Source organism: Lissotriton vulgaris, chromosome 11 (assembly GCF_964263255.1).
Source record: "Lissotriton vulgaris chromosome 11, aLisVul1.2, whole genome shotgun sequence".
Taxonomy (NCBI): domain Eukaryota; kingdom Metazoa; phylum Chordata; class Amphibia; order Caudata; family Salamandridae; genus Lissotriton; species Lissotriton vulgaris.
The window spans coordinates 85628736-85653780 of NC_141699.1; the positions used below are offsets into that span (position 1 = coordinate 85628736).

At 51.5% G+C, this 25045-nt stretch overlaps 1 protein-coding gene across 2 annotated transcripts in view; it reads left to right on the top strand.

Annotated features, from left to right (window-relative positions):
* GOLGA3 (golgin A3) overlaps nt 1-25045 on the top strand; it is a 244995-nt gene that overhangs the window by 172138 nt on the left and 47812 nt on the right. The gene's annotated exons all lie outside the window — the stretch shown is intronic.

Consider the following 25045-nt stretch of genomic DNA (forward strand, 5'->3'; position numbering starts at 1 on the left):
GGCGTGTCAGTTTCACTTTTTATTACTTTCGTTTTTGCCTAGACTGGCTTTCAATGAAGAACGCTTGCTGGAATTAAATGTTGTTTTTTTCTATTTTAACATGCGAAACGGGGTGAAGACTGATAAAGAAAATGACGGTAAAACGCTGACAAAGGGGGAGCTTTAGAGTGCAGAGTGGAGCTTCAGAGTGGAGCTTCAGAGTGGAGCTTCAGAGTGGAGCTTCAGAGTGGAGCTTCAGAGTGGAGCTTCAGAGTGGAGCTTCAGAGTGCAGAGTGGAGCTTCAGAGTGGAGCTTTAGAGTGCAGAGTGGAGCTTCAGAGTGGAGCTTCAGAGTGCAGAGTGGAGCTGCAGAGTGGAGCTTCAGAGTGCAGAGTGGAGCTGCAGAGTGGAGCTTCAGAGTGCAGAGTGGAGCTTCAGAGTGCAGAGTGGAGCTTCAGAGTGCAGAGTGGAGCTTCAGAGTGCAGAGTGGAGCTTCAGAGTGGAGCTTCAGAGTGGAGCTTCAGAGTGCAGAGTGGAGCTTCAGAGTGGAGCTTCAGAGTGGAGCTTCAGAGTGGAGCTTCAGAGTGGAGCTTCAGAGTGGAGCTTCAGAGTGCAGAGTGGAGCTTCAGAGTGGAGCTTCAGAGTGGAGCTTCAGAGTGGAGCTTCAGAGTGCAGAGTGGAGCTTCAAAGTGCAGAGTGGAGCTTCAGAGTGCAGAGTGGAGCTTCAGAGTGCAGAGTGGAGCTTCAGAGTGGAGCTTCAGAGTGGAGCTTCAGAGTGGAGCTTCAGAGTGGAGCTTCAGAGTGCAGAGTGGAGCTTCAGAGTGGAGCTTCAGAGTGCAGAGTGGAGCTTCAGAGTGGAGCTTCAGAGTGCAGAGTGGAGCTTCAGAGTGGAGCTTCAGAGTGCAGAGTGGAGCTTCAGAGTGGAGCTTCAGAGTGGAGCTTCAGAGTGGAGCTTCAGATTGGAGCTTCAGATTGGAGCTTCAGAGTGCAGAGTGGAGCTTCAGAGTGGAGCTTCAGAGTGCAGAGTGGAGCTTCAGAGTGGAGCTTCAGAGTGCAGAGTGGAGCTTCAGAGTGGAGCTTCAGAGTGCAGAGTGGAGCTTCAGAGTGGAGCTTCAGAGTGCAGAGTGGAGCTTCAGAGTGGAGCTTCAGAGTGGAGCTTCAGAGTGGAGCTTCAGAGTGGAGCTTCAGAGTGGAGCTTCAGAGTGGAGCTTCAGAGTGGAGCTTCAGAGTGGAGAGTGGAGCTTCAGAGTGGAGCTTCAGAGTGGAGCTTCAGAGTGGAGCTTCAGAGTGGAGCTTCAGAGTGGAGCTTCAGAGTGGAGCTTCAGAGTGGAGCTTCAGAGTGCAGAGTGGAGCTTCAGAGTGGAGCTTCAGAGTGCAGAGTGGAGCTTCAGAGTGGAGCTTCAGAGTGCAGAGTGGAGCTTCAGAGTGGAGCTTCAGAGTGCAGAGTGGAGCTTCAGAGTGGAGCTTCAGAGTGCAGAGTGGAGCTTCAGAGTGGAGCTTCAGAGTGGAGCTTCAGAGTGGAGCTTCAGAGTGGAGCTTCAGATTGGAGCTTCAGAGTGCAGAGTGGAGCTTCAGAGTGGAGCTTCAGAGTGCAGAGTGGAGCTTCAGAGTGGAGCTTCAGAGTGCAGAGTGGAGCTTCAGAGTGGAGCTTCAGAGTGCAGAGTGGAGCTTCAGAGTGGAGCTTCAGAGTGGAGCTTCAGAGTGGAGCTTCAGAGTGGAGCTTCAGAGTGGAGCTTCAGAGTGGAGCTTCAGAGTGGAGCTTCAGAGTGGAGCTTCAGAGTGGAGCTTCAGAGTGCAGAGTGGAGCTTCAGAGTGGAGCTTCAGAGTGGAGCTTCAGAGTGGAGCTTCAGAGTGGAGCTTCAGAGTGGAGCTTCAGAGTGGAGCTTCCGAGTGGAGCTTTAGAGTGCAGAGTGGAGCTTCAGAGTGGAGCTTTAGAGTGCAGAGTGGAGCTTCAGAGTGGAGCTTTAGAGTGCAGAGTGGAGCTTCAGAGTGGAGCTTTAGAGTGCAGAGTGGAGCTTTAGAGTGGAGCTTTAGAGTGCAGAGTGGAGCTTTAGAGTGCAGAGTGGAGCTTTAGAGTGCAGAGTGGAGCTTTAGAGTGCAGAGTGGAGCTTCAAAGTGGAGCTTCAGAGTGCAGAGTGGAGCTTCAGAGTGGAGCTTCAGAGTGCAGAGTGGAGCTTCAGAGTGCAGAGTGGAGCTTCAGAGTGGAGCTTCAGAGTGGAGCTTCAGAGTGGAGCTTCAGAGTGGAGCTTCAGAGTGGAGCTTCAGAGTGGAGCTTCAGAGTGCAGAGTGGAGCTTCAGAGTGGAGCTTTAGAGTGCAGAGTGGAGCTTCAGAGTGGAGCTTTAGAGTGCAGAGTGGAGCTTCAGAGTGGAGCTTTAGAGTGCAGAGTGGAGCTTCAGAGTGGAGCTTCAGAGTGCAGAGTGGAGCTTCAGAGTGGAGCTTCAGAGTGCAGAGTGGAGCTTCAGAGTGGAGCTTCAGAGTGGAGCTTCAGAGTGCAGAGTGGAGCTTCAGAGTGGAGCTTCAGAGTGCAGAGTGGAGCTTCAGAGTGGAGCTTCAGAGTGGAGCTTCAGAGTGGAGCTTCAGAGTGGAGCTTCAGAGTGGAGCTTCAGAGTGGAGCTTCAGAGTGGAGCTTCAGAGTGGAGCTTCAGAGTGGAGCTTCAGAGTGGAGCTTCAGAGTGGAGCTTCAGAGTGGAGCTTCAGAGTGGAGCTTCAGAGTGGAGCTTCAGAGTGGAGCTTCAGAGTGCAGAGTGGAGCTTCAGAGTGGAGCTTCAGAGTGCAGAGTGGAGCTTCAGAGTGGAGCTTCAGAGTGGAGCTTCAGAGTGGAGCTTCAGAGTGGAGCTTCAGAGTGGAGCTTCAGAGTGGAGCTTCAGAGTGGAGCTTTAGAGTGCAGAGTGGAGCTTCAGAGTGGAGCTTTAGAGTGCAGAGTGGAGCTTCAGAGTGGAGCTTTAGAGTGCAGAGTGGAGCTTCAGAGTGGAGCTTTAGAGTGCAGAGTGGAGCTTCAGAGTGGAGCTTTAGAGTGCAGAGTGGAGCTTCAGAGTGGAGCTTTAGAGTGCAGAGTGGAGCTTCAGAGTGGAGCTTTAGAGTGCAGAGTGGAGCTTCAGAGTGGAGCTTTAGAGTGCAGAGTGGAGCTTCAGAGTGGAGCTTTAGAGTGCAGAGTGGAGCTTCAGAGTGCAGAGTGGAGCTTCAGAGTGGACCTTCAGAGTGCAGAGTGGAGCTTCAGAGTGGAGCTTCAGAGTGCAGAGTGGAGCTTCAGAGTGGAGCTTCAGAGTGGAGCTTCAGAGTGGAGCTTCAGAGTGGAGCTTCAGAGTGGAGCTTCAGAGTGGAGCTTCAGAGTGGAGCTTCAGAGTGGAGCTTCAGAGTGGAGCTTCAGAGTGGAGCTTCAGAGTGGAGCTTTAGAGTGCAGAGTGGAGCTTCAGAGTGGAGCTTCAGAGTGGAGCTTCAGAGTGGAGCTTCAGAGTGGAGCTTCAGAGTGGAGCTTCAGAGTGGAGCTTCAGAGTGCAGAGTGGAGCTTCAGAGTGGAGCTTCAGAGTGCAGAGTGGAGCTTCAGAGTGGAGCTTCAGAGTGGAGCTTCAGAGTGGAGCTTCAGAGTGGAGCTTCAGAGTGGAGCTTCAGAGTGGAGCTTCAGAGTGGAGCTTCAGAGTGGAGCTTCAGAGTGGAGCTTCAGAGTGCAGAGTGGAGCTTCAGAGTGGAGCTTCAGAGTGCAGAGTGGAGCTTCAGAGTGGAGCTTCAGAGTGGAGCTTTAGAGTGCAGAGTGGAGCTTCAGAGTGGAGCTTTAGAGTGCAGAGTGGAGCTTCAGAGTGGAGCTTTAGAGTGCAGAGTGGAGCTTCAGAGTGGAGCTTCAGAGTGGAGCTTCAGAGTGGAGCTTCAGAGTGGAGCTTCAGAGTGGAGCTTCAGAGTGGAGCTTTAGAGTGCAGAGTGGAGCTTCAGAGTGGAGCTTTAGAGTGCAGAGTGGAGCTTCAGAGTGGAGCTTTAGAGTGCAGAGTGGAGCTTCAGAGTGGAGCTTTAGAGTGCAGAGTGGAGCTTCAGAGTGGAGCTTTAGAGTGCAGAGTGGAGCTTCAGAGTGGAGCTTTAGAGTGCAGAGTGGAGCTTCAGAGTGGAGCTTCAGAGTGGAGCTTCAGAGTGGAGCTTCAGAGTGGAGCTTCAGAGTGGAGCTTCAGAGTGGAGCTTCAGAGTGGAGCTTTAGAGTGCAGAGTGGAGCTTCAGAGTGGAGCTTTAGAGTGCAGAGTGGAGCTTCAGAGTGGAGCTTTAGAGTGCAGAGTGGAGCTTCAGAGTGGAGCTTCAGAGTGCAGAGTGGAGCTTCAGAGTGGAGCTTCAGAGTGGAGCTTCAGAGTGGAGCTTCAGAGTGGAGCTTCAGAGTGGAGCTTCAGAGTGGAGCTTCAGAGTGGAGCTTCAGAGTGCAGAGTGGAGCTTCAGAGTGGAGCTTCAGAGTGGAGCTTCAGAGTGGAGCTTCAGAGTGGAGCTTCAGAGTGGAGCTTCAGAGTGGAGCTTCAGAGTGGAGCTTCAGAGTGGAGCTTCAGAGTGCAGAGTGGAGCTTCAGAGTGGAGCTTCAGAGTGCAGAGTGGAGCTTCAGAGTGGAGCTTCAGAGTGGAGCTTTAGAGTGCAGAGTGGAGCTTCAGAGTGGAGCTTCAGAGTGGAGCTTCAGAGTGCAGAGTGGAGCTTCAGAGTGGAGCTTCAGAGTGCAGAGTGGAGCTTCAGAGTGGAGCTTCAGAGTGGAGCTTCAGAGTGGAGCTTCAGAGTGGAGCTTCAGAGTGGAGCTTCAGAGTGGAGCTTCAGAGTGGAGCTTCAGAGTGGAGCTGCAGAGTGGAGCTTCAGAGTGGAGCTTCAGAGTGCAGAGTGGAGCTTCAGAGTGGAGCTTCAGAGTGCAGAGTGGAGCTTCAGAGTGGAGCTTCAGAGTGGAGCTTCAGAGTGGAGCTTCAGAGTGGAGCTTCAGAGTGGAGCTTTAGAGTGGAGCTTTAGAGTGCAGAGTGGAGCTTCAGAGTGGAGCTTTAGAGTGCAGAGTGGAGCTTCAGAGTGGAGCTTTAGAGTGCAGAGTGGAGCTGCAGAGTGGAGCTTCAGAGTGGAGCTTCAGAGTGCAGAGTGGAGCTTCAGAGTGGAGCTTCAGAGTGCAGAGTGGAGCTTCAGAGTGGAGCTTCAGAGTGCAGAGTGGAGCTTCAGAGTGGAGCTTCAGAGTGGAGCTTCAGAGTGCAGAGTGGAGCTTCAGAGTGGAGCTTTAGAGTGCAGAGTGGAGCTTCAGAGTGGAGCTTTAGAGTGCAGAGTGGAGCTTCAGAGTGGAGCTTCAGAGTGGAGCTTCAGAGTGGAGCTTTAGAGTGCAGAGTGGAGCTTCAGAGTGGAGCTTCAGAGTGGAGCTTCAGAGTGGAGCTTTAGAGTGCAGAGTGGAGCTTCAGAGTGGAGCTTTAGAGTGCAGAGTGGAGCTTCAGAGTGGAGCTTTAGAGTGCAGAGTGGAGCTTCAGAGTGGAGCTTTAGAGTGCAGAGTGGAGCTTCAGAGTGGAGCTTTAGAGTGCAGAGTGGAGCTTCAGAGTGGAGCTTTAGGAGCTTTAGAGTGGAGCTTCAAAGTGGAGCTTCAGAGTGCAGAGTGGAGCTTCAGAGTGGAGCTTCAGAGTGCAGAGTGGAGCTTCAAAGTGGAGCTTCAGAGTGCAGAGTGGAGCTTCAGAGTGGAGCTTCAGAGTGCAGAGTGGAGCTTCAGAGTGCAGAGTGGAGCTTCAGAGTGGAGCTTCAGAGTGCAGAGTGGAGCTTCAGAGTGGAGCTTCAGAGTGCAGAGTGGAGCTTCAGAGTGCAGAGTGGAGCTTCAGAGTGGAGCTTCAGAGTGCAGAGTGGAGCTTCAGAGTGCAGAGTGGAGCTTCAGAGTGGAGCTTCAGAGTGCAGAGTGGAGCTTCAGAGTGCAGAGTGGAGCTTCAGAATGGAGCTTCAGAGTGCAGAGTGGAGCTTCAGAGTGCAGAGTGGAGCTTCAGAGTGCAGAGTGGAGCTTCAGAGTGCAGAGTGGAGCTTCAGAGTGGAGCTTCAGAGTGGAGCTTCAGAGTGGAGCTTCAGAGTGGAGCTTCAGAGTGGAGCTTCAGAGTGGAGCTTCAGAGTGGAGCTTCAGAGTGGAGAGTGGAGCTTTAGAGTGCAGAGTGGAGCTTTAGAGTGCAGAGTGGAGCTTTAGAGTGCAGAGTGGAGCTTCAGAGTGGAGCTTTAGAGTGCAGAGTGGAGCTTCAGAGTGGAGCTTTAGAGTGCAGAGTGGAGCTTCAGAGTGGAGCTTTAGAGTGCAGAGTGGAGCTTTAGAGTGCAGAGTGGAGCTTCAGAGTGGAGCTTTAGAGTGCAGAGTGGAGCTTCAGAGTGGAGCTTCAGAGTGCAGAGTGGAGCTTCAGAGTGGAGCTTCAGAGTGCAGAGTGGAGCTTCAGAGTGCAGAGTGGAGCTTCAGAGTGGAGCTTCAGAGTGCAGAGTGGAGCTTCAGAGTGCAGAGTGGAGCTTCAGAGTGGAGCTTCAGAGTGCAGAGTGGAGCTTCAGAGTGCAGAGTGGAGCTTCAGAATGGAGCTTCAGAGTGCAGAGTGGAGCTTCAGAGTGCAGAGTGGAGCTTCAGAGTGCAGAGTGGAGCTTCAGAGTGGAGCTTTAGAGTGCAGAGTGGAGCTTCAGAGTGGAGCTTTAGAGTGCAGAGTGGAGCTTCAGAGTGGAGCTTCAGAGTGCAGAGTGGAGCTTCAGAGTGGAGCTTCAGAGTGGAGCTTCAGAGTGGAGCTTCAGAGTGGAGCTTCAGAGTGGAGCTTTAGAGTGCAGAGTGGAGCTTCAGAGTGGAGCTTTAGAGTGCAGAGTGGAGCTTCAGAGTGGAGCTTTAGAGTGCAGAGTGGAGCTTCAGAGTGGAGCTTCAGAGTGCAGAGTGGAGCTTCAGAGTGGAGCTTCAGAGTGGAGCTTCAGAGTGGAGCTTCAGAGTGGAGCTTCAGAGTGGAGCTTCAGAGTGGAGCTTCAGAGTGGAGCTTCAGAGTGCAGAGTGGAGCTTCAGAGTGGAGCTTCAGAGTGCAGAGTGGAGCTTCAGAGTGGAGCTTCAGAGTGGAGCTTCAGAGTGGAGCTTCAGAGTGGAGCTTCAGAGTGGAGCTTCAGAGTGGAGCTTCAGAGTGCAGAGTGGAGCTTCAGAGTGGAGCTTCAGAGTGCAGAGTGGAGCTTCAGAGTGGAGCTTCAGAGTGGAGCTTTAGAGTGCAGAGTGGAGCTTCAGAGTGGAGCTTCAGAGTGGAGCTTCAGAGTGCAGAGTGGAGCTTCAGAGTGGAGCTTCAGAGTGCAGAGTGGAGCTTCAGAGTGGAGCTTCAGAGTGGAGCTTCAGAGTGGAGCTTCAGAGTGGAGCTTCAGAGTGGAGCTTCAGAGTGGAGCTTCAGAGTGGAGCTTCAGAGTGGAGCTTCAGAGTGGAGCTTCAGAGTGGAGCTGCAGAGTGGAGCTTCAGAGTGGAGCTTCAGAGTGCAGAGTGGAGCTTCAGAGTGGAGCTTCAGAGTGCAGAGTGGAGCTTCAGAGTGGAGCTTCAGAGTGGAGCTTCAGAGTGGAGCTTCAGAGTGGAGCTTCAGAGTGGAGCTTCAGAGTGGAGCTTCAGAGTGGAGCTTTAGAGTGGAGCTTTAGAGTGCAGAGTGGAGCTTCAGAGTGGAGCTTTAGAGTGCAGAGTGGAGCTTCAGAGTGGAGCTTTAGAGTGCAGAGTGGAGCTGCAGAGTGGAGCTTCAGAGTGGAGCTTCAGAGTGCAGAGTGGAGCTTCAGAGTGGAGCTTCAGAGTGCAGAGTGGAGCTTCAGAGTGGAGCTTCAGAGTGCAGAGTGGAGCTTCAGAGTGGAGCTTCAGAGTGGAGCTTCAGAGTGCAGAGTGGAGCTTCAGAGTGGAGCTTTAGAGTGCAGAGTGGAGCTTCAGAGTGGAGCTTTAGAGTGCAGAGTGGAGCTTCAGAGTGGAGCTTCAGAGTGGAGCTTCAGAGTGGAGCTTTAGAGTGCAGAGTGGAGCTTCAGAGTGGAGCTTTAGAGTGCAGAGTGGAGCTTCAGAGTGGAGCTTTAGAGTGCAGAGTGGAGCTTCAGAGTGGAGCTTTAGAGTGCAGAGTGGAGCTTCAGAGTGGAGCTTTAGAGTGCAGAGTGGAGCTTCAGAGTGGAGCTTTAGAGTGCAGAGTGGAGCTTCAGAGTGGAGCTTTAGAGTGGAGCTTCAAAGTGGAGCTTCAGAGTGCAGAGTGGAGCTTCAGAGTGGAGCTTCAGAGTGCAGAGTGGAGCTTCAAAGTGGAGCTTCAGAGTGCAGAGTGGAGCTTCAGAGTGGAGCTTCAGAGTGCAGAGTGGAGCTTCAGAGTGCAGAGTGGAGCTTCAGAGTGGAGCTTCAGAGTGCAGAGTGGAGCTTCAGAGTGGAGCTTCAGAGTGCAGAGTGGAGCTTCAGAGTGCAGAGTGGAGCTTCAGAGTGGAGCTTCAGAGTGCAGAGTGGAGCTTCAGAGTGCAGAGTGGAGCTTCAGAGTGGAGCTTCAGAGTGCAGAGTGGAGCTTCAGAGTGCAGAGTGGAGCTTCAGAATGGAGCTTCAGAGTGCAGAGTGGAGCTTCAGAGTGCAGAGTGGAGCTTCAGAGTGCAGAGTGGAGCTTCAGAGTGCAGAGTGGAGCTTCAGAGTGGAGCTTCAGAGTGGAGCTTCAGAGTGGAGCTTCAGAGTGGAGCTTCAGAGTGGAGCTTCAGAGTGGAGCTTCAGAGTGGAGCTTCAGAGTGGAGAGTGGAGCTTTAGAGTGCAGAGTGGAGCTTTAGAGTGCAGAGTGGAGCTTTAGAGTGCAGAGTGGAGCTTCAGAGTGGAGCTTTAGAGTGCAGAGTGGAGCTTCAGAGTGGAGCTTTAGAGTGCAGAGTGGAGCTTCAGAGTGGAGCTTTAGAGTGCAGAGTGGAGCTTTAGAGTGCAGAGTGGAGCTTCAGAGTGGAGCTTTAGAGTGCAGAGTGGAGCTTCAGAGTGGAGCTTCAGAGTGCAGAGTGGAGCTTCAGAGTGGAGCTTCAGAGTGCAGAGTGGAGCTTCAGAGTGCAGAGTGGAGCTTCAGAGTGGAGCTTCAGAGTGCAGAGTGGAGCTTCAGAGTGCAGAGTGGAGCTTCAGAGTGGAGCTTCAGAGTGCAGAGTGGAGCTTCAGAGTGCAGAGTGGAGCTTCAGAATGGAGCTTCAGAGTGCAGAGTGGAGCTTCAGAGTGCAGAGTGGAGCTTCAGAGTGCAGAGTGGAGCTTCAGAGTGCAGAGTGGAGCTTCAGAGTGGAGCTTCAGAGTGGAGCTTCAGAGTGGAGCTTCAGAGTGGAGCTTCAGAGTGGAGCTTCAGAGTGGAGCTTCAGAGTGGAGCTTCAGAGTGGAGCTTCAGAGTGGAGCTTCAGAGTGAAGAGAGTGGAGCTTTAGAGTGCAGAGTGGAGCTTTAGAGTGCAGAGTGGAGCTTCAGAGTGGAGCTTTAGAGTGCAGAGTGGAGCTTCAGAGTGGAGCTTTAGAGTGCAGAGTGGAGCTTCAGAGTGGAGCTTTAGAGTGCAGAGTGGAGCTTTAGAGTGCAGAGTGGAGCTTCAGAGTGCAGAGTGGAGCTTCAGAGTGCAGAGTGGAGCTTCAGAGTGCAGAGTGGAGCTTCAGAGTGCAGAGTGGAGCTTTAGAGTGCAGAGTGGAGCTTCAGAGTGGAGCTTCAGAGTGGAGCTTCAGAGTGGAGCTTCAGAGTGGAGCTTCAGAGTGGAGCTTCAGAGTGGAGCTTCAGAGTGGAGCTTCAGAGTGGAGCTCCAGAGTGGAGCTCCAGAGTGGAGCTCCAGAGTGGAGCTTCAGAGTGCAGAGTGGAGCTTCAGAGTGCAGAGTGGAGCTTCAGAGTGCAGAGTGGAGCTTCAGAGTGCAGAGTGGAGCTTCAGAGTGCAGAGTGGAGCTTCAGAGTGGAGCTTCAGAGTGCAGAGTGGAGCTTCAGAGTGCAGAGTGGAGCTTCAGAGTGCAGAGTGGAGCTTCAGAGTGGAGCTTCAGAGTGCAGAGTGGAGCTTCAGAGTGGAGCTTCAGAGTGCAGAGTGGAGCTTCAGAGTGGAGCTTCAGAGTGCAGAGTGGAGCTTCAGAGTGCAGAGTGGAGCTTCAGAGTGCAGAGTGGAGCTTCAGAGTGCAGAGTGGAGCTTCAGAGTGCAGAGTGGAGCTTCAGAGTGCAGAGTGGAGCTTCAGAGTGCAGAGTGGAGCTTCAGAGTGGAGCTTCAGAGTGCAGAGTGGAGCTTCAGAGTGCAGAGTGGAGCTTCAGAGTGGAGCTTCAGAGTGGAGCTTCAGAGTGGAGCTTCAGAGTGGAGCTTCAGAGTGGAGCTTCAGAGTGGAGCTTCAGAGTGGAGCTTCAGAGTGGAGCTTCAGAGTGCAGAGTGGAGCTTCAGAGTGGAGCTTCAGAGTGAGCTTCAGAGTGCAGAGTGGAGCTTCAGAGTGCAGAGTGGAGCTTCAGAGTGGAGCTTCAGAGTGGAGCTTCAGAGTGGAGCTTCAGAGTGGAGCTGCAGAGTGGAGCTTCAGAGTGGAGCTGCAGAGTGGAGCTTCAGAGTGCAGAGTGGAGCTTCAGAGTGGAGCTTCAGAGTGGAGCTTCAGAGTGGAGCTTCAGAGTGGAGCTTCAGAGTGGAGCTTCAGAGTGGAGCTTCAGAGTGGAGCTTCAGAGTGGAGCTTCAGAGTGCAGAGTGGAGCTTCAGAGTGGAGCTTCAGAGTGAGCTTCAGAGTGCAGAGTGGAGCTTCAGAGTGCAGAGTGGAGCTTCAGAGTGCAGAGTGGAGCTTCAGAGTGCAGAGTGGAGCTTCAGAGTGCAGAGTGGAGCTTCAGAGTGGAGCTGCAGAGTGGAGCTTCAGAGTGCAGAGTGGAGCTTCAGAGTGGAGCTTCAGAGTGGAGCTTCAGAGTGGAGCTTCAGAGTGGAGCTTCAGAGTGGAGCTTCAGAGTGGAGCTTCAGAGTGGAGCTTCAGAGTGGAGCTTCAGAGTGGAGCTTCAGAGTGGAGCTTCAGAGTGGAGCTTCAGAGTGGAGCTTCAGAGTGGAGCTTCAGAGTGGAGCTCCAGAGTGGAGCTCCAGAGTGGAGCTCCAGAGTGGAGCTCCAGAGTGGAGAGTGGAGCTTCAGAGTGCAGAGTGGAGCTTCAGAGTGCAGAGTGGAGCTTCAGAGTGCAGAGTGGAGCTTCAGAGTGCAGAGTGGAGCTTCAGAGTGGAGCTTTAGAGTGCAGAGTGGAGCTTCAGAGTGGAGCTTTAGAGTGCAGAGTGGAGCTTCAGAGTGGAGCTTCAGAGTGGAGCTTCAGAGTGGAGCTTCAGAGTGGAGCTTCAGAGTGGAGCTTCAGAGTGGAGCTTCAGAGTGGAGCTTCAGAGTGGAGCTTCAGAGTGGAGCTTCAGAGTGGAGCTTCAGAGTGGAGCTTCAGAGTGGAGCTTCAGAGTGGAGCTGCAGAGTGGAGCTGCAGAGTGGAGCTTCAGAGTGCAGAGTGGAGCTTCAGAGTGGAGCTTTAGAGTGCAGAGTGGAGCTTCAGAGTGGAGCTTTAGAGTGCAGAGTGGAGCTTCAGAGTGGAGCTTTAGAGTGCAGAGTGGAGCTTTAGAGTGCAGAGTGGAGCTTTAGAGTGCAGAGTGGAGCTTCAGAGTGGAGCTTCAGAGTGGAGCTTTAGAGTGCAGAGTGGAGCTTCAGAGTGGAGCTTCAGAGTGGAGCTTTAGAGTGCAGAGTGGAGCTTCAGAGTGGAGCTTCAGAGTGGAGCTTCAGAGTGGAGCTTCAGAGTGGAGCTTCAGAGTGGAGCTTCAGAGTGGAGCTTTAGAGTGCAGAGTGGAGCTTCAGAGTGGAGCTTTAGAGTGCAGAGTGGAGCTTCAGAGTGGAGCTTCAGAGTGGAGCTTCAGAGTGGAGCTTCAGAGTGGAGCTTTAGAGTGGAGCTTCAGAGTGCAGAGTGGAGCTTCAGAGTGGAGCTTCAGAGTGGAGCTTCAGAGTGGAGCTTCAGAGTGGAGCTTCAGAGTGGAGCTGCAGAGTGGAGCTTCAGAGTGGAGCTTCAGAGTGCAGAGTGGAGCTTCAGAGTGGAGCTTCAGAGTGCAGAGTGGAGCTTTAGAGTGCAGAGTGGAGCTTCAGAGTGGAGCTTTAGAGTGCAGAGTGGAGCTTCAGAGTGGAGCTTTAGAGTGCAGAGTGGAGCTTCAGAGTGGAGCTTTAGAGTGCAGAGTGGAGCTTTAGAGTGCAGAGTGGAGCTTTAGAGTGCAGAGTGGAGCTTCAGAGTGGAGCTTTAGAGTGCAGAGTGGAGCTTCAGAGTGGAGCTTTAGAGTGCAGAGTGGAGCTTCAGAGTGGAGCTTCAGAGTGGAGCTTCAGAGTGCAGAGTGGAGCTTCAGAGTGGAGCTTCAGAGTGCAGAGTGGAGCTTCAGAGTGGAGCTTCAGAGTGCAGAGTGGAGCTTCAGAGTGGAGCTTTAGAGTGCAGAGTGGAGCTTCAGAGTGGAGCTTCAGAGTGGAGCTTTAGAGTGCAGAGTGGAGCTTCAGAGTGGAGCTTCAGAGTGGAGCTTCAGAGTGGAGCTTCAGAGTGGAGCTTCAGAGTGGAGCTTCAGAGTGCAGAGTGGAGCTTCAGAGTGCAGAGTGGAGCTTCAGAGTGGAGCTTCAGAGTGCAGAGTGGAGCTTCAGAGTGGAGCTTTAGAGTGCATAGTGGAGCTTCAGAGTGGAGCTTCAGAGTGGAGCTTCAGAGTGGAGCTTCAGAGTGGAGCTTCAGAGTGCAGAGTGGAGCTTCAGAGTGGAGCTTCAGAGTGGAGCTTCAGAGTGGAGCTTCAGAGTGGAGCTTCAGAGTGGAGCTTTAGAGTGCAGAGTGGAGCTTCAGAGTGGAGCTTTAGAGTGCAGAGTGGAGCTTCAGAGTGGAGCTTTAGAGTGCAGAGTGGAGCTTCAGAGTGGAGCTTCAGAGTGCAGAGTGGAGCTTTAGAGTGCAGAGTGGAGCTTCAGAGTGGAGCTTCAGAGTGGAGCTTCAGAGTGGAGCTTCAGAGTGGAGCTTCAGAGTGGAGCTTCAGAGTGGAGCTTCAGAGTGGAGCTTCAGAGTGGAGCTTCAGAGTGGAGCTTCAGAGTGGAGCTTTAGAGTGCAGAGTGGAACTTCAGAGTGGAGCTTTAGAGTGCAGAGTGGAGCTTCAGAGTGGAGCTTCAGAGTGCAGAGTGGAGCTTCAGAGTGGAGCTTTAGAGTGCAGAGTGGAGCTTCAGAGTGGAGCTTTAGAGTGCAGAGTGGAGCTTCAGAGTGGAGCTTTAGAGTGCAGAGTGGAGCTTCAGAGTGCAGAGTGGAGCTTCAGAGTGCAGAGTGGACCTTCAGAGTGCAGAGTGGAGCTTCAGAGTGCAGAGTGGAGCTTCAGAGTGCAGAGTGGAGCTTCAGAGTGCAGAGTGGAGCTTCAGAGTGGAGCTTCAGAGTGGAGCTTCAGAGTGGAGCTTCAGAGTGGAGCTTCAGAGTGGAGCTTCAGAGTGGAGCTTCAGAGTGGAGCTTCAGAGTGGAGCTTCAGAGTGGAGCTGCAGAGTGGAGCTGCAGAGTGGAGCTTCAGAGTGGAGAGTGGAGCTTCAGAGTGGAGCTTCAGAGTGGAGCTTCAGAGTGGAGCTTCAGAGTGGAGCTTCAGAGTGGAGCTTCAGAGTGGAGCTTCAGAGTGGAGCTTCAGAGTGGAGCTTCAGAGTGGAGCTTCAGAGTGGAGCTTCAGAGTAGAGCTTCAGAGTGGAGCTTCAGAGTGGAGCCACCCCTCTGCATGCACGCACGCACACACAGGCGAGCGCAGGCACACACATACAGGCACACAGACACTCGCTCACACACCCCCCCCCCCCCACAGTCACACACACGCACGCACACACACATACATACATACAAAGCCTGCCCCCCCCCACTCGCGCACATGCTTCCCCCTCCCCCCCCCCGCACTCGCGCACATGCTTCCCCCCCCCCCGCACTCGCGCACATGCTTCCCCCCGCTCAGCAACCCACTCACCGGCTTCCTTCATGCAGCGGCTCTCCTCAGCTGCAGGGCCCGGCAGCAGGACTCTTCTTCCCTCCTTCGGCACCGGGGCGCTGTTTCCTGTTGTCGCGCCGGCCCCGCAACAGGCGCCACACTCCTCCTTCTCCCCGGCCCCCTCCTGGGGACCCGGGCTGATTCGGACAGGCAGGGCGCTCCATGCGCCGGCAGCTCGGGAGGCGGGACTTCCGGTCGGCCGCGACCGGATTGGCCGGCCGGCCAAGAGCTTCCGGGTCGCCGCGGGACTTGTTTCTATTTCTTAATAAATCAAACTTAAAAGAGACAGCGGGCCATGCTCTGACAGAGATATACAGGGGCACAAACAGGCGAGCGTGAACTTTTGTGCAGCACAGTCCAGAGAGGGAAACCTGCCCCAACTCCCGCTTTGTGCGTGGTATCCTGCTGCACAGCCTCCGTGGGTTCGAGTTGTGTTTCTGTGAACGTGTTTAATCCCTTTACACCTATTTTGTGTTCAGTTCCTCTACTGTGCCTCGTGTGTTCGCCCCGAACGGTGGTCCTGTCTAGTATGTCTAATCTATATGTGTCCGAGCCCTTTCTCGCGCTCCACGTATCCCGGTCTCCCCCCTGGAGTCATGTGGGTGTCCGATCCATCTGAAACATCATGTGTGTGTCCAGTTCATTTAAATCGGCCACTTGGGGATTGTAGCCCCCTGCCACCACCGTTCACCGAACCCACACACACTCCATGCCCCGGTTATATGCGTGACACGAGGCATCAATGTACACATGCTATATACGGGGCTTACACCCCGAGCTTCAGAGTGCAGAGTGGAGCTTCAGAGTGGAGCTTCAGAGTGGAGCTTCAGAGTGGAGCTTCAGAGTGGAGCTTCAGAGTGGAGCTTCAGAGTGGAGCTTCAGAGTGGAGCTTCAGAGTGGAGCTTCAGAGTGGAGCTTCAGAGTGGAGAGTGGAGCTGCAGAGTGGAGCTTCAGAGTGGAGCTTCAGAGTGGAGCTTCAGAGTGGAGCTTCAGAGTGGAGCTTCAGAGTGGAGCTTCAGAGTGGAGCTTCAGAGTGGAGCTTCAGAGTGGAGCTTCAGAGTGGAGCTTCAGAGTGGAGCTTCAGAGTAGAGCTTCAGAGTAGAGCTTCAGAGTGGAGCTTCAGAGTGGAGCCACCCCTCTGCATGCACGCACGCACACACAGGCGAGCGCAGGCACACACATACAGGCACACAGACACTCGCTCACACACACCCCCCCCCCCCACAGTCACACACACGCACGCACACACACATACATACAAAGCCTGCCCCCCCCCACTCGCGCACATGCTTCCCCCTCCCCCCCCCGCACTCGCGGCACATGCTTCCCCCCCCCCGCACTCGCGCACATGCTTCCCCCCGCTCAGCAACCCACTCACCGGCTTCCTTCATGCAGCGGCTCTCCTCAGCTGCAGGGCCCGGCAGCAGGACTCTTCTTCCCTCCTTCGGCACCGGGGCGCTGTTTCCTGTTGTCGCGCCGGCCCCGCAACAGGCGCCACACTCCTCCTTCTCCCCGGCCCCCTCCTGGGGACCCGGGCTGATTCGGACAGGCAGGGCGCTCCATGCGCCGGCAGCTCGGGAGGCGGGACTTCCGGTCGGCCGCGACCGGATTGGCCGGCCGGCCAAGAGCTTCCGGGTCGCCGCGGGACTTGTTTCTATTTCTTAATAAATCAAACTTAAAAGAGACAGCGGGCCATGCTCTGACAGAGATATACAGGGGCACAAACAGGCGAGCGTGAACTTTTGTGCAGCACAGTCCAGAGAGGGAAACCTGCCCCAACTCCCGCTTTGTGCGTGGTATCCTGCTGCACAGCCTCCGTGGGTTCGAGTTGTGTTTCTGTGAACGTGTTTAATCCCTTTACACCTATTTTGTGTTCAGTTCCTCTACTGTGCCTCGTGTGTTCGCCCCGAACGGTGGTCCTGTCTAGTATGTCTAATCTATATGTGTCCGAGCCCTTTCTCGCGCTCCACGTATCCCGGTCTCCCCCCTGGAGTCATGTGGGTGTCCGATCCATCTGAAACATCATGTGTGTGTCCAGTTCATTTAAATCGGCCACTTGGGGATTGTAGCCCCCTGCCACCACCGTTCACCGAACCCACACACACTCCATGCCCCGGTTATATGCGTGACACGAGGCATCAATGTACACATGCTATATACGGGGCTTACACCAAGCACGCCATGTGCTCGCCCTTACACCAAGGGCGCCAACTCGCTGCTACCCACGGAATACCGCTTACAAGTCCTCGGCTTTTTAGAAAACATTCTAAAGCCAAAGTAAAGAACTACAACACCCATACTGCACTGGGGTGGTCATTTAAATCACCGCAATGAAATCGCGATCCAGACTCGGGGGTATGGCTAAACTACCTACACCAGAGCTCGGACTTTTACCAAGCATTGGCAGTCTGGGGCGGGGTGGGGAAACCGAGGAGGGCTGCCCTGTAAACAGTGCAGAGTACAGTACACACGAGAATGGCTTCCCCTTCCACCCTCTTGGAGCCGCCTAGCCATGCCTACGCCTGATCCGAAACGGTTTAAAGAGACCTCGTCCTGATCTGTCCGACCCCCACAGAGCGGTCAAACTTTAATTCTTCTACAGCTGTCAGACTTCTATCGCGCCTGCCGGCGCCACCCCCTCCCCTCGCTCTTTCCAGGAGCTGTCAGCCGCTTCTAGGAGCTGCCGCACACTGCACCGTGGGCAGAGCTGGGAGACGCGCCACAGATCTGCCAGACCACCCCTACCCGGAGCTGTCTTTTTCCAGGGATCTCAAGGGCCCTGATTTCCCCGCCAGTGCCTCCAGAACCCTCAACCCCTTCGCCGTAAGCCCCCTCCCCAACCAGCATGCCAGACCCTTCTCATGAATGTCAGACTCCCTGTCACTCAATTCCCATTCCCCCTGCCCCGTCATTTATGTCAGCTCCCCTGTGCTAGAGTCCAGGACCGCGCACGCCCTCAGTCCGTAGCTGAGACCCCATCCTACAGACACAAGACCCCCGCTCCGAGATGTCAGATAAAAACTATTTTAAAAAAAAAACACACTAGCAAGGCACCCTCTGGAGCGGCCTCCTTTCTAAAAGTGTCAAACCTCCCACATCAGCCTGGCCCCGCTCAGAGTTATCGGAAATGACTCTTAGAACTTTAACACCCCAAATGCAGCTCAGGCCCCCAAAAGATGACACACACACCCTCCCCAGGACTGTCAGAAACACTCACGAGTGGCCAGACGCGTCTCCCCTTGCTGTCAGACACCCCAAAGCTGTGAAACCACCGCCGCCCCCCAGACACACACACACACGTCCGCCCCCTCTGAGCTACTAAGGGACAGCTCCTAGGCGCACGTGCCACGCCCCTGCCACCAGGGGCGGCTCTAGGATCATGGTGGCCCTGGGCAGGGAGCGTAGGTAGGAGGCCCCGGAAGAGGGGGTCCGGGCGGGGCGGAGCAAAACATACGTGATGCAATGAGCTTTAAAAGAATCTCCCACCTAGATAAAGTCAGAAAATCGTGTGAAAACGCACACAGTAAGTGAAAATCAGATAGACCATGAGTGATGTTACTTGGCTTTAAAAGAAAGTTAGAGGACGACAGTGTACAGTAGACTCCAGGGTTCAGTAAGGTTGACGTTTTTAAAATTGTGAATTTTTACCAATTTGGAACAATTGCGTTTGGGCACAATTAAAACATCAGTCCACTCAAGCAATTCTATCAAGCAAATTGAACCCGTACTTTACAGAATTTCAAGGCCAATGCAGATTAAAAAAAATATGTAAAGCAATCTCACACAGTAAGCAAGGGCATACTGAATGAATCAAATATTTCAGTGAGTTCATTTTTTTCGCTCTTCTGTCGGTTACTGTAACCCTTTGCATGTCAGTCCGTTTTTAGCCCATGATTAATAAATTAACGCAATGGTTGTCCATTGCACCAACCCTGAATTTCTTCCTAAGGTGGTCTCTCCATATCGTGTGCCAGAACCGGCTGTCCTGGACCTCTAAGCAGCACTTCGGACCCGCCAACATCCACCACGTGCTTTTGTAGTGGCCCCTATAACTTGACTTTCACAAACAGAGCGCTTTAGGCAGAACACTGACGCCTCGTGTACACAACTCATCACTGAAGCCACGTAGTTGACACTGAACAGCACTCACCCTCCCCCCACCACAGCAACAGCCCCACAATTATAGTGTTTTTGTATTAGCAGACCAGGGGATGGGGGGCATATTGCTTTGCTTGCATCACGGCCAGTGACGGCCTGGCTGAGTCTCTTGACTGCACAACCGACACGTAACGGAAGCATGTTCGCCCAGAGGCACAAATACTCAAAGTGTGCTTGTGCACATGGCATAGCGAGGAGCACAAAATGCAAGGTGAAACACGAAGTGATGACAGGAGGATGCTTGCTTTGGCAGTTGTGTTTGCAATGTACTTTTGACCACCAGATTTGTCAGGCCCTGACAGTACAACTCGTTTCATGTTTTTGTAGAATGAAAAGCTTTTCTCGAACGTCACTGAGGCACAGGGAATGGGTACCTTCTGGGCACCAGCAGTGCAAGCTTCCACTGCACACGCGTGCCCCAAACAGGTGTCACACGGGCATTAGAAGAGACATCAGGCAACCTATCATGCGCGTGGCTTGCATCGGGTTGGCACGCGTGCATGGTGGGTGACATGGGAAGGAGGATGTTGAGGGGGAGAGGATCTGGCATAACGACCAGAGTTGCCGACTTTGAAACTGGGGAACTAGGTTCGAGTCTGGGTTTAACATCCTGTAATTCTCGGCAAATCACTGCATCTCCCCGTGCCCATAAAACTGCAAAAAAGAAATGTGAATTTGGCAGATCCTGTTCAAACCTTGCACTCCGATTTTGTAAAGCAATAGTGTGCAGCAATTTCACCATGGGGGCCGCCAACAAATTCCCTTGTTCAGGTAACACATTTGCATAATAACTCACTTATCCTTACCTGGGCTGCCCGGTGAACTGCAGTGCAGACTCGACCCCTGACTAGCTGTCACGGGTCGGGACTCGAGTGAGAGTAGACTCGTCTCTGCAGTCTGTCCGTGTCCGTCTAGCTCCAGGCGCTGGGAGTTGATGGCACAGTGATGGCAGCCAGGCTTCCTTCTTCGAGTACGTTCCGAGGACCACAGAATGCAGGCACACGCCGACGGGGGAAGCAGTATGAGGTTGAGTCTGCGCAGACTCGAATCCTCGGCTTCCGGCGTCTGCCAGACCCCACGCCGTTGGTGATTAACACCGCCACTGCTAATCAGGGACGAGAGCCGGAGGCCGCCAAATCCCTGCCAGGGGCCGCCACGCAAATATTGTATTCATCCTCGTGGCGGCCCCTGGGGTTTGGCGGCCCTGTGCAGGTGCACAGCTTGCACATGCCTAAAGCCGGCCCTGACCCCGCAACATAAACATTAACCCTTCATTGCCCCGCCTCCTGCTCGCCAAGTCATGCGGGTTCACGGGCCGTGTCCTTACCTGCTCTGTCCCAGAGGGGCTGTCGGTGGCCGGGTCCAGTGCACACGGGGTTCAGGGTTTGAAGGGGTGGGGGGGGGGCTTCAGGCCAGCCCGGTCACGCCGCAGCTCCGGGGGCTGCCGCCCCTGCTCAGCTGCAGTCCTGCTCGCCCCCTCTCCACCAAAGCTGCATGGCTGGCTGCTGCAGGAGAGAGCGGCCCGGTGCCTCCAGTCCAACACCCCCGCCGGCCGGCTCCTCACTCCACCTTGAACGCCTGGTGGTCCCCTCCTTCAGATCCCGCCCCCACTGGGGCTGCTTTTGAAAATTCGGGGGTGCAGAGTGCTGTTTTCTGCTCTTCTCGCCCTTTCCAGCCTCCTCTGCTCAGTGTGTGTCAGGGGCAGAGGAGATCATGAGACAGCCCTGCCAGCTCCCGCCCGCTCCTCCCAGCCTGGTCTGGGCCAACTCCCATTGGCATTTTTGAGGTCTAAGCTACATCTTACTGGTAAGACAACTGTTAACAATATACAGGTGAGAATTTTGAAAAGGTACTCACGTTATTTAAAAATCAATGTGTGGGAGGAAAATTGTTTTCTTCTTTAAAAATCAATGAGAGTTTCTGGAAAGGCACTTTTCTGTACATACTGTTTTTGAAGATGAACTGGGTTTCTCCCTTCCTTCCGTCTTTGTCAGCTTTAATATCCGCAGCTGACCCTTTACCTTTGTGCAAGGCAACGTGATCACAGGACAGTTCATGATTGTCCCACCTCCATGTCTATTCATCACACTGTCAACATCTCAATTATTTTAGCCAACTTGAGTTTGTTACAGCACACATACCATTGTCCTGAAGCTTCTCTATCCCACCCAATGCTGTGCCTCTTTCTCTTTTGACTTTATTCAAATGTCTTATTTCCCAATAATATGTAAATGTGAATCTAGTATTTGTAAAGCGCACAGCCACCCGGAGGCATCCCGGCGCTGCGGGCCATTGGGAAGATTAAGCAAGCTATTGCCCAGAATCACATGGTGCTGGGCAGACCCCTGCTGCCTAGCCCGGGGATCGAACCATAATCCTCTTACTCACAAATAGCGCGGGGACGTGAATTACTTTTGGAGGTGTCTCTGGAGGAGGAGAACTTTGAGGTCCCTTTTGAAGGCCTGGGAAGAGGCAGTGGTCCAGAGCTTTTTTTTGTCCTCTCGCGGTTTGTAAATACAAAACATATTGCATTACAAATGCTATAGGTATCACATTTGCGAAAGTTATAACTATTGGCATTGTAAATGACGAAGCTATTAATTTAGCTATTTAAAAAAAAAAGAAACATAAATAAAAACTTTGCCATTTACAATACCAATAGCTCAAACTTTCCTAATGCGAGACCTATTGCATTGCAAATGCTTGTTGGTTCTGAAGTTGAATGTTTATAGCCTGAGAGAGGTGTTGTTTCTCAGCCCTTTCGAGTGTCCTCAGGTGTTAGGTGAATTACAAAGATTTGAAGATTTTCTGGGATGTACGGTTTTGTGTGTGAGATCGGAGCTTTAAATCTAATTGTGGCATCCAGTGACCCACTTTTAGGATGTGCAGCTGATTTCTACAATAGGTGTCATTTTGGATTGTGCTACTTTGCAAGGACATTGCAAAATCAGTGCATGAAAGCGCTAGTACTTGTAGAGCTGATTGAAATTTGACTTGTGATGAAGGATGATTTGATCATCTTGATTGTGTGGAGATGGCCCTTCAGTAATTTTTTATGTGTGTTGTATGTGGGCATCCATTGTGAGATGAGAGCCCATGAGAGAGGCAAGCAGGAGTTCTGCTTTTCTAGTATTTGTGCTAGAAGGAAGGTGCTGGTCATCTGTGATTTCATTTTCATTTGGCAGGTTTTAAGCGACAGATATCCTTTGTTAACTTATGTTTGAGCGTTCCAAGTAAGCTGCAGATTGACGTAACGCAACAGCCTATTTCAAGCTCTTGTAAATAACTTTAGGAAGGCTTATTTCCCAAAATCTGTCATATCTGATTATTTAAAAATGCAGCCCATATTTTCAAAATTTCATTTTTCTCCCAGGTAACATGGAATATGAAGATTGAATGTAGATCGTGTTTGGTGTTCTACTTTCTGTACCATAATGTTTCTGTCTGGTACAGTAGAAAAGCAGTGTCCCCTTGCGTCACTTTCAAAATACCAATACCAAATATTTGTATTCATGCTTAATTACTTAAAAGATAGCATGTTTTAAATACAAAGATTAAATGCAGGTATAAAGTGAATGCTAAGTTGTATATGTATTTAAAAACAATAAAAAACACATATTTTAGTAGTTTACATCAACTAAAATAGTCCCTGAAGTGTTTTTCCTTCCAATAACTAGGGTTTACCGAGCCACCAATAGTCTATGCACAATAATTATACCATTAATTTCTTTCAGCCTGCATCAGAAATTTCACCTCATACAAGTTTTAAATGGGACCATTCGCATTAAATGCAATTATAATAGCTTGTCAACATGATTGAAGACACCTTTGATTGAAAAGATGTTGTAGAAGGCTCAGTCTGTCTCTCAGGAGACCCGAGCAGATAGAAATTAAATGGACTAATGAAATGTCTACTTTTTATCGTTCACTACATAACTCAATTTCCATTTCCTCAGATCTTGAGGAGTAGGAGATTGGCAAATAGCCTAACTGGTACTGCTTACATTTGTGTTTTATGTGTCTGAAATGCCAATGTGAGAGTGGATATGATCTGAATAATTTGCTGGGTTGCAGTTGTATCCTGCTGTGAGTTGCCGTTATCCAGAGAGATTACATTATTGCTTGTTAGATCCGATATTAAGGTACTTATTTGATGGGCAGGATGCTGAACTGATCTAAAATCGGTGAGCAGCAGCATTGTGTTTCAATCAGATGTAACTGATTTTGCGCTCGTGTTATAAAGCTGTTCAAGTTGTTAACCTTTATTTAGTAGATATACTTGCATATCCATTTTGTCCGAATGATACGACATAGCTTCAACTGCTGCCTGCAGCGTGTTCAGCAGCACTGTACCAGTGTCATGAAATAGTAAAGTACCTGAGCCTTTTTAGGATATGAATGTTTATTCGAATGTGCTGTTTCAGTGGATAGTTTATTTAAGGCAAAAAGATTTACTGGTGCGGAAATATACAAGTAATTTTCAATCTGATTAGGACTAAAAGCCTCTATATAGCCTACAGGTTAGGTTTCTACGATGAACTGCTAAGGCTCTGGAAAAGTATTAGGTGTGCACGAGCTTTCTAGGATCCAACTGATGCTGCAGAATGAATGCCTTGGACAATGTAACTTAGATCGAATGGTCAGCCGTTTGCGTCTGCTTCACAGAAGCCTCTTCCTTGGGTGCCGAAATGGAAACTACAATTGTAGTCCTGGTTGACCCAACATCTGTTTGGCTGCCGAAAGCACTGAGAGACATTTTTGGCAAAAATGTTTTTCCATCAGGGGGGATTCCTGAGATAGGTCAACAGATAATGTTCTCATTAGTAGATACAGCGAATTTTGGGAATTGTTGTCTGATGAAATAGCAGTCTCTTCCGTTGTCTTTCGGTTTCCCCTCACAAAACCTCGAACTGCTATTACAAGCTGAATTTAGAGTTGCTATATTATAATCTCTAAAAAAAAAAATGGTTTAAGTTGAAAAGTTTTATCTTTTTTTTTAACTCATTTTAGGTTATTAGTTGACGCATGCAAAAGGTTTTTTGTTGCCTTTTTCATTTTCTTAAGTGCAGCATTTGATTTCCTTCTTCTCAACGACACCATTGAAAGCGAACTTTGCATCCCGGATTTCATCCTGTATATATATATATAGTAGAACTTGGCCCTTTCAAATTTGCTAGTAATGTTGGTCTAAAGTAAGCCGAAAAATATTCTTCAAAGTGGGCTCACTCAGTAGTCTATTGCTGCCTCCACCTCTTTTATTCTTAGTCCCTCCTTTTATCCTTCTTTTATTTCTCTTAGTCTTTTGATCTGTATTCTTTACCTTTTCTGTTGTCCTTCCTTTATCTTTCCTTATTCTCCAGAAGGTCTATTAGCTTCCAGAGGTTAAAGAACAAGTGCTAACGTCTTGTTGGACCACAAGCAACCAGGAGCAATAGTCACCATCCCTCCTCACTGCCATCTTCTGCACAACGCAAACACTCTTGGCTATGGCACTGTGACATGCCTACACAGCACAAATGCCCAACATCAGACATCTAACCGAAGCACATGACTTCCTTTAGAGCTTTAAGCTCCAAAGGGCTAGTCCGTGCTCGCCAAGGGCAGCGACGAGCTTCGGTGCTAATGCCTACATGCGGCAAATGGGGGCCTCCCGGGCCAGCGCGTACACTCCAGCCTCAGCTGACTTTGGCTGTGTTGAGAACAGCAACTATGCTTTGAAGTGATACTTGGAAGATGTTGCTTTCTTCCAGGCAGGAAAAACTGAAAGGCCTGTGAGGCTATGAGGCTGTGCATCTGTGAGCCTTAAAGACCTAATGCGTCATTACAATTATTCTATAATCCATCAATCCTTTGGAACACCTGGAAACCAAGTATGCCAAATACTCCCCTGTAGTGGTCCTTTACAGTTTCAATACACCATGCCGCCAGCCTGCCTCTGCACCTCACCTGGGCTCAGAAGTCACCACAGAGTCACCAGATTTAGAGTGAGAACTACGCTGAGCCTACGCAGGAGCTGTAAAATGGACGACGTGAGAGGAGCGGAGATACGAAGTGAAACTGCTGTGAGGGGCCGCACCGGGGGGAGAGCACTGAAAGTCCATGAGGCACGACGACCTCAGGTGGCCACTCAGACAGACCCAAGGATTAAAAAATGCCACACCTGCAGCTGTGAGACCTGCATCGACTGCGACTCCTAGTCCTTTAGTGGCCTTCTTAAGCCTTTAATTGGTCAATCAATCGACCACTATGTGGCCCAGCGGTGATGAGGGGGCACAGCTCAACTCACCTCAGCTGCTTCCAGTGCGTTCGGTGACCAGGTACGAAGGGCTGAACGCTGAGGTGGATGGAGCCACACACCACTACTACTGCAGTGGCAGTGCAGAGAAGCCATGCCCAGGAACAGGAGGAAGCACTCTGTCTTTCACTAAACACAGACCTCTTTTCTATACGGGTATTGTTTCAGTGTCCACAGTTATATACCTTTAAGTCCCATTCTATAACTCATTCAAAGCTTTTCAACTCCTCAATCTTTTTATAATCTTTGATACAGTAGACCCTAGTATTTTGTTTCTCTCTGTGGGATGGTGGGCATTATGGGTGCTGTCCTATCATGGTTATCCTATTGGCAATAATCGCAGTTTACTCTATTTCACTCCGAATTGAATTTTCTGCTAGCTGCAATATTCCAAAGGGTTCCTTCTCGTCAACCAATTCATTTAATATTAATGTGCAGCATCTTGGATTGATTGTGAAGAACTTGGATATTCCTCATACTTTTGCGACCGTGATTCACAGATTACCTGGCATATCATTTTATGTAGATGTTTACTTTGGAACATGCATACTACAGAACAGCTCATAGGTGCAGAGGCAAGATAGAATACACTGTAATTATAAATGATACATTACGATTGGAATAGAGGCAGGTGTGCTTAGTTGTTCCCAAAATTCGCTTGTTACTCAATAACTACCTTCCAAATTGTAAGTGATATTTTCCCCAAATACCACGACACCGATCGGAGTAGGTGGCAGGCTGAGCCTCTCTACTCCTCAGCCAGGATTG